The sequence below is a fragment of the Pteronotus mesoamericanus genome, unplaced genomic scaffold (genome assembly GCF_021234165.1).
Source record: "Pteronotus mesoamericanus isolate MK-2021 breed Mesoamerican mustached bat unplaced genomic scaffold, CSHL_Meso_final contig_73, whole genome shotgun sequence".
Classification (NCBI taxonomy): domain Eukaryota; kingdom Metazoa; phylum Chordata; class Mammalia; order Chiroptera; family Mormoopidae; genus Pteronotus; species Pteronotus mesoamericanus.
The window spans coordinates 142,774-151,280 of NW_026555245.1; the positions used below are offsets into that span (position 1 = coordinate 142,774).

An 8,507-nucleotide genomic window follows, 5' to 3' on the forward strand; every position below is an offset into this window, starting at 1 on the left:
GTTTCTCAAACCTCTGCATCTCCCTGAAAAAAGGCTGTCATCATTTCCAGTATTATGCAGGTGAGGCAGCACCTTCTCCAAATATACTCTATACCTCTAAGCAAAGAACCACCTGTTTTTGTCTCCTTATTTTCAATGTGGTATGAGATGGAGAGAGTAGAGGAGGTACTTCCCCTATAGTATAAGAGTTTAAACTCATATTTCAGGTGGGTCAGCATTCTGTACAACTCTTTCAGCCCCACTCTGGACTACAGATAAAAGGACTTGAGCAGAAAAGGAAGACCCTCCTCTAAGGTGCATTGAAGGTAAAGATCAGGCTTGAAATCTCCCCATGGTGCCTTTGGGCCCCAGAGGAGCAATGTGGACATGAGAATAGTACAAAAAGTAGTGGCCAGGGGTCCAGTGCATTTTTGTCCCATAGGCACAATTCATAGATAACCTTTGTATATGCCCACAGTCTGGAGGGAAGGTTTTCAGAGGAGTGTGCACCATTCTTGAGGATGTGCTTTATGTTTATCAAAAGCAGGAAGCTAATATGACAGATGTCAACATCAAGTCATAGCATCTCCCCTATATGTGCCCTGTTGTTGGTGATTAGCTCTTTAAGAGATAAGCCATCTGGGAACCTTCTGTAGCCCTGTTGACTGTTTGAACCTCATTGCCTTTCACCTGCATATAATGAATGCTTCCGAAAAGAATAGTTGAAGGGAAGGTCCCCAAAAGGGTCGCAATAAAAAATGCCTTTGAGCTTAGTTTTGCATTCAACAATTCAAATATCTGAGTACTTTATATGCTAGGTACTATCACAGATCCTAGGGACATAACAGTGAATAGCACACCAACCCTTCTCCCATGGAGTTCATGGAATCATGGAGTAGATGGCTAAATAAAAAGTCACTAAAAGCAATGTGGTAAGAGCTGGTTAGAAGAAATAAGTGACCTAGAGATGTAAAGTACAGCATAGGGAATATAGTCAATAATAATGTAATAACTATGTATGAGGTCAGATGGGTACTAGATTTATTGAGGTGATCACTTAATAAATTATATAATGTCCAATCACTGGGTTATGTCCCTGACCCTAATATAATGTATGTCAGCTATAGTTGGAAAATTAAAATTATTTTAAAAAGATGTTATTTATTTTTAGAGAAGGGGAAGGCAGAGAGAAAGAGAGAAAGAAACCTCAATGTGCAAAAGAAACATTGCTTGGTTGCCTCTTGCACACCCCCAACCAGGTACCTGGCTGCAACCCAGGCATGTACCCTGACCAGGAATCGAACTGGTGAGCTTTTGCTTTGTGGGACGATGTCCAAGCAACTGAGCCACACCAGTCAGGGCATAAAAATTATGTTTATTAAAAGAAATAAATGACAGAGACAGGAGGGTATTTAACCTAGTTTGGGGGGGTTATGATTTATGGAAATTTTCCTGGAAGACATGACATATAGACAGTTTCAAAGGATGAGCAGAAGTTAGCCAGCAAGTAGGTCATGGGGAACAGAGGTTTTCTCAGGCTGAGAGTACAACATAAACAAAGGCATGGTGTCAAACCAATGGGCTTACCATGTCAGAGAACAGCAGCTTGTTGGAGAAGAACCTGTAATAATAAAAAAAATATATTAAAATGTTTGAAGGTTTCAAATGAGATTGCCAAGCTGGAGAATAAATGACATTCAGTCAACAATTGTTTTCTTTTCTCAACCAATATTGAGAATCTACTCTATGCAAAGCATTTGTATAGGCACCGAGAATACGCAGTGAACAAAAGGGAAAAAACTCAATCACTAATGAATTTACATTGATGGTGCTCTAGAGAGGGAGATAAAGAACCATAAGTGAAAAAATACAGTATGTAGAAGGTGACCAAATAAATGCAAAAATCATGGTAGGAGTCTTGGGGAAGACATAGGTGGGACACAGTTTTCAGTAGGGGGTTCAGGGCAGATGTCTCTAAAACATTGACATGTGAACATGGACTAGAGGGAGGAGAGTAAACCACACAGATAACTGAGGAAGAACATTCCAGTCAGAAAGTATAGCTAATGCACATGTCTGGAGGCTGGAGCATGCCTTGTCTATTCCAAGGTATAAGGACAGTGAGCCTGAAGCAGAATAAGCAAGCGATAAAGTACTAGAGGATGAGGTCAAAGGAGTAAAGGGGGCAGATGAGGTAAGGCCTAGGAGGTCATAGCAAAGACGACGCTGAATAAATGGGGAGAGCTAGCAGAGGAACTTCTTAGAGCTGACATATTTTAAAAGGATCACTTAGGCTGTGGTGTTAATAGAGGGTTGGGGCTGTGGACTTGTGTAGAAGCAGAAGGATTCTTTATGAGGTTACTCCAGTAATGGTAGGAGCAGAGGAGACTCAAAGTATTTAGATGCTGGATTCTTTTTAAAGGTAGACACAACAGAATTTACTGATAGATCAGATGTGGACAGTTAGAGAAAAAAAGTCAAGGAATGACACCAATGTTTTTGGCTTAAACAACTGGTGAGATGGAGTTGTAATTAACTAATGTGACAAATGCTTTGATTGGCGCAGGGCAACAATTTTCAATGGGTGTGCTGCAACAGGCACACTGGTGTGATGCAAAAAATTTTGAAACATGCAATACCTAACTATTTAGTCAGGGGCACTGACCTCTTTTCCCTTAGATTGTCAAATAAAAAAAAATGACAACAGACTTCACAAGAATAGCTGTTCAGTTTGAATGAATCAAAATTATACCTATTTTTTGTCAGATTGGCAAGAAATATATTTTTTGGAGTGCTGTAGAATTGTAGTAATTTATGTGTGCCATGAGATTAAAAAATTGAAAATCACTGGAGATATATGTAATTGCATGGGGGGGTTGGGTAATTAGGAGTTCAGTTTTGTATAGTTAGAGATGGATACTGGACATTCAAGTATATATGTTGATTAGACAGTTTGGACATATTGCCTTCCCTGGAGTTCAGGGAAGAGCCCAGGCTTTAGGCAGACAGCCAGATAAATAGATATACATAGGTGATGATACAAAGATAGATAGATAGATAGATAGATAGATAGATAGATAGATAGATAGATAGATAGATAATAGATAGACAGATGGACAGATAGATTTAAAACCATGAACCATGAGACTGGACTGGGAAGGCAGATCAATTATTACATCAATGTGATGAGTGCTATGGTATGTGAGGTCCTGCCACAGGAGGAAGTACTCAGGTGATAAGGAGAACCCTAGGGTCACATAAAGTGGTCACAATAAAAATGACCTTAAAAAATAAAAATAAAATAAAAATGACCTCAAGAGGCACCTTGCATTCAACAGTTAAAATATGTGAGTACTTATTGTGTTCCAGAAACTATGCCAGACACAACATTCACCAAGACACAGGCCTTGCCTCTATAGAGATCATTATCTTATGGGGTAGACAGCCTCACATGCCCAAATTGTCTTATTAAAATATGTACTTGCTTGTTCAATAGTCATCTCAAATGTGAACTACTAATTCCCTGTAACCACCATCCCCCAAACCTGTTCTCACTGTAGTATTTCCCACATCAATTAAGGCACCAGTCTCTTGCCAGTTGTTCAGGCCAAAACCATTGGTGCCATTCTTGATTTTTGTTTCTAACAATCCACTTCTACTCCATCAGTAAAATCCTGTTGTCTCTACTTTCAGAACAAATCCAGAACATGACCACTTCTCACCTCCTCTGCTGCTATGATTACTGCAAATAATATCCCAACTTTTCTTGACACCACATCTCCTATAGTCTATCCTCAACAAAGAATCCTGATGGTCCTCAGGAAGGCTCCTGCCTGCAGATGATTGGTTGGTTGATTGATTGATTGACTGATGTATATAAAACCGTGAGACCAGATAAGGTCACAAAGGGAATGAGTATAAATGAAGGACCGAAGCGTAGGAAGTGCTATCACTTCCTTATAATGTGGTGGGGGGACTGTGGGATACCCCTGCCTCACTGATTCCTAAGGAAATCTATGATGACTCAACATTCCATCAAATGAGGAGGTGGTGGTGGCAGAACTCCCTTCCTCTGATGGACCCCAGCACTTAGCACAATGTGTTCAGTGCTAGCAGATGCAGAAAAGCTGGGATGGGAAGAAGGAAGAATGTGTCCCCCTTAGAATGGTGATGTTATGCCTAAGGGGTGGGGGTATAGCCCCCTCGTGCAGCCTCCAGGATGAGAAGGCACAAGGCCCAGGCCTGCTGAGCCAACACCCTCCAGGTGTTTTCCTAAAGCATCCCCAAAGATCACTGGAGGTCTCGTGACAGGCACATCCTCCCTGCCTGGTGGGAGCTGGGCAGAAAGTCATGTGAAAGGATGCCCAGCAGAAGGAAAGTGACTCAGGCTGGTCACAACAGCATCAGGTGGGAAGCCAAGGTTAATGTGCACACATCCTGTCTAGGTGGAACAAGTTTTTCCCATGACCCCTCAGGCTTCTACCTGCCCCAGCAGATTTCTATCTTGGAATTTCAGGCAACTGACCACTACCAATTGCCTGACTTTTGTACCTGTTCACTCTGCCCTAGCAGAAAGTCATAGAATATGCTGAGCAAGTGAGTGTGTGAAACCATCTTCTTGCTTTTGCTTAATCTGGTCATGCCAACTTCTTGCCAGCAGGGGTCCTAGATTCTCTGAGCCTAAACTGAAACTCCCGGCCCTTATAGAATTCCCAGCCTGTTGGAATGCTCAGACTCGAGGACTCAGTCATCTCTGCTTGTTCACTCAAATTCTAGTCCCTGTCCACTGCGTACAACATCCCCTGCCCCTAAATTTCCACACCCTCTGAATCTTATCCTCCTTCCACATCTCTATTTTGGCTAAGCTTCCCATTGCCACACTATACTTGCCTAGTCCAGGCTGAATCCTTAGGAAGATATTAGTAACGTATGAATACAAGGTCTATCCAGAAGGTATCCAGCCATGTAATATGAAAAATAGAGACATTTATTGAAGAAAATACAAGATACAAGAAACATTGTACATAGGATAATGACACTTCAGTCCTCTTCGAAGTAGGCACCTTGGTACCTCACACAGTTCTCCCAGTCACCATCAGCTGCCCTGCCATATTTTCCTGAATCTCACTGACAGTCTGAAACCTGTTCCCTTTCAAAGGTGACTTTAGTTTTGGGAAAAGCCAGAAATTGCAAGGCGGCAAATCTGGGCTGTAGGGGGGCTGAGTCATCTGGGTGATTTGATGTTTCACCAAAAAACTCTGCACGAAACATGATCTGGCACATTGTGATGAAGCTGCCAGTCACCAGTTGCCCTAGTTGCAGCCTTCTGAATCACCTGAATGGTTTCTGCGGCGGAATGTTCAAGCTGAACGCAAAATTTGATCCAGATTTGTTGCTCTACTTGCTCAGTCATTGTGAATGTGATGCCACACAGTACACCTGCTCACTCAACAGCGTCTATCACTCTCATGGACTAGTACAATGAAGCCCTTGTTCACACATGCTCATTCCAGTCGACTCTCCTTGGCTGCCAGGTTACATCGAGGTTGCACAAACTGTTTTTGTTATATTAACAATGGCTGGACTTTCTCTGGATGGACCTCATACAGTGAAAAAAGCACGTTACAAAAATTTTATATTATAGTTATAATATTTGAAATAGTAAGACTATTTTTAGAACAGCTTTAGGTTTGCAGTAATATTGAACAGCAAGTATAGAGAGTTTCCATATACCTGCTTCCTGTCCTTAGCCACAAACAGTTTCCCATATTACTAAATCTTGCATTTAGTGTGGTACTTTTGTTACAATTGCTGAGCCAATGCTGAACATTATTATTGCTAAAGTTAATAATTTACAGTAGGGTTCACTTTTGTGTTGCACATACTATGGGTTTTGGCCAATGTACAATGACATGTATCCATCATTACGATGTCATAGAGAATAGTTTCACTGCCCTAAAAATACCCTGTGTTCCACCTCCTCATCCCTTTGTCCCTTTCCTCAATACCTGGAAACCACTGATTTTTAAAAATTTTATTTGGTCTAAACCTTTTTATTTAAAATTTATATTATTTCACTTTATAATTATAAAGAGAAAAGAAAATAATACTGAAATATTAACTCTAACTCTTAGAATTAAGAATACCTCTGATTCCTTGGCGGAGTGGCTCAGTTGGTTGGAGCATCGCCCTGTGTACCGAAAGTTTGTGGGTTTGATCCTAGGTCAGGGCACATAGCTAGGTTTTGGGTTGAATCCCCTGTTGGGGGCGTGTATAGAAGGCAACCAATCAATGTTTCTCTCTCACATTGATGCTTTTTTCCCCTTCTTTCCCCCTCTCTCTCTTTAAAAAATCAATAAACATATCCTCAGGTGAGGATTAAAAAATACCTTTGATTCAAAAACTAATTCTTGGCCAGTTACATGGACAGTTAAACTTCCCTGCCACTACCTCCAACCAGCTTTTATTTAAATAAATAGGAAGAAATGGGTAAAAAACATTTCAATATACAGTACAAAATGGTACAAGATATGAATCTTCAGGGAAGCTTTTTATGCTAAGAAAACATAAGAAATCAGACAGTTATATTAAACATTGATAGTCACATGACTTAAACATAAGTTGCTAACATCAATTTAGGGTGCCCATTTATTTGGCAACATGGCCCCAATATGGTCTAAAGAAGACTCTTACGGTGGAAATTAAACTGTAGGATTAAAGAAAAAAGCAAACACCTAGGAACACAATTAAGGGGGAAAAGATTCCAGAAAACTTCCATAATTAGCAGATGGGTATGTTTCACGTTATAGAAATCACAGTCTACTATGTCAAGTCCTGAAGAAGCAAATAGTTCATTCAGTTAAAAAGAGGTAATGACAGCAATGAGAACACAAATCAGTTGGTTATCTATATTACATTTATCACAGAGTACAATCTGAGAGGAAATTATGCCAATGACGATTTTAATTTTTTCAATTTTGCAAAAATGTTCAATTCAAAGTGGCATAAACTCCAGATTCTCACTTCCAGAGATGGGTTTTCATTCCTGCCTGATTTTATCCTGAGAAAATCAGAAGTCTTTAAATCACCATCTCTGGTTATACTTTATCCTCCTGTTTTCAGGCTTTTTGAGGCATTTTTTGTATAACAAATGACTCAGAAATGAAATTTTAAAAAGCAAAATATAACACAAAAAAAATTGGGGAAAAGCCACAGGTAAAATGACTTTATGGAGACAGATTTTTTGAAAATGCTGTTCATGGTGAAGTGGCATTAGGAGTTTGCTACTATGCTGTTTAACAATTACTTGTGTTGTACATTTTCTGAGAATTCATTCCAATGAGAGTTGTACACTGTCAGCTTGGTTTTCTGGCTGTTGATGGTCATACTTCCTTGAAATGGAATACATTTCCAGTTGCTGTCTTAGATGAATTTTGCTAATTGTGTGATAAAAGTTGGGCTCTGGTAAAGTTTCTGCTGTTGGTGGCACACTGAATATCCTCATAATTTTTCTTGTATTCCTCTTGGCATACATGGAGAGACCAAAGCTAATGAGGATCACTACAAGTAAACATTGGTGGCTTTGTTCCAGACCTCTTGAACACTGTAATTGCTAGAGCCATCTTCACCTTTCACTCTGTAACCCCCAGGCATGAGGGTTGCTCACTCTGGAGCCTGCAGGTGATCAGTCTGCTCCACTCGGAGCCCTTTCTGCTGGAGTTGGGGCTGGACTCTGATTTTTTCTAAATTTTATTTTTAAATCATGTTTATTCTATTACAGTTGTCTCAGTCGTTCCCCTTTTGCCCTCCTCTACCCATCCCACCCCTCCCCCTTCTCCCACAGTCAATTCCCACTCTGTTGTCCATGTCCATGGGTCATTCATACATGTTTTTTGTCTAGTCCTTTCCCCTATCTTTAAAAGAATGGTGATTGTCCTTCTTCCCCATCCCTTCTGGTCACTTTCAGTCTGCCCCATGTTTCCTTGCCTGTGGTTTATTTTGTTTGTTAGTTTATTTTGTTAAATAGATTCCACTTATAGGTGAGATCATATGGTATCTGTCTTTCACAAGCTGGTTTATTTCACTTAGCATAATATTCTTCAGTTCCATCCATGATGTCGCAAAAGGTAGGAAGGAGTTCCTCTTTCTTTCCTCTTTTTTTAAACGCAGATTAATTTTATTTATTTATTTTTTAAAATGTCAAGATCCATTATAAAATATTAAAAAATTTAAATCCATTATAAAATCTCAGCAATTAAAACATGACACCAGCACAGAAATAATTGAGTAGATCAGTGAAATAAAATGAGCATTCTAGAAACAAAAGTATATATCTGTCTAAAAATATATGATTAAAGTGATATTTCAAATCAATGGGGAGAATAAGGCTCATTCAACAAACAAGGTGCATGGACCACTATTACCTGAAATAAAACAAATATAGAGCCCTATTTCACACATTATACAAAAATATTGAGGTAAGTTAAAAATCAATATGTAAAATCTAAGGAGTTTTTGGAGAAAATTCA

General features: G+C 39.6%; 1 pseudogene; it reads right to left on the reverse strand.

Moving 5' to 3' along the window:
- Positions 1 to 7,309: 7,309 nt before the first annotated feature.
- On the reverse strand, positions 7,310 to 7,632 carry LOC129078377 (small integral membrane protein 19-like; annotated as a pseudogene).
- Positions 7,633 to 8,507: the final 875 nt, after the last annotated feature.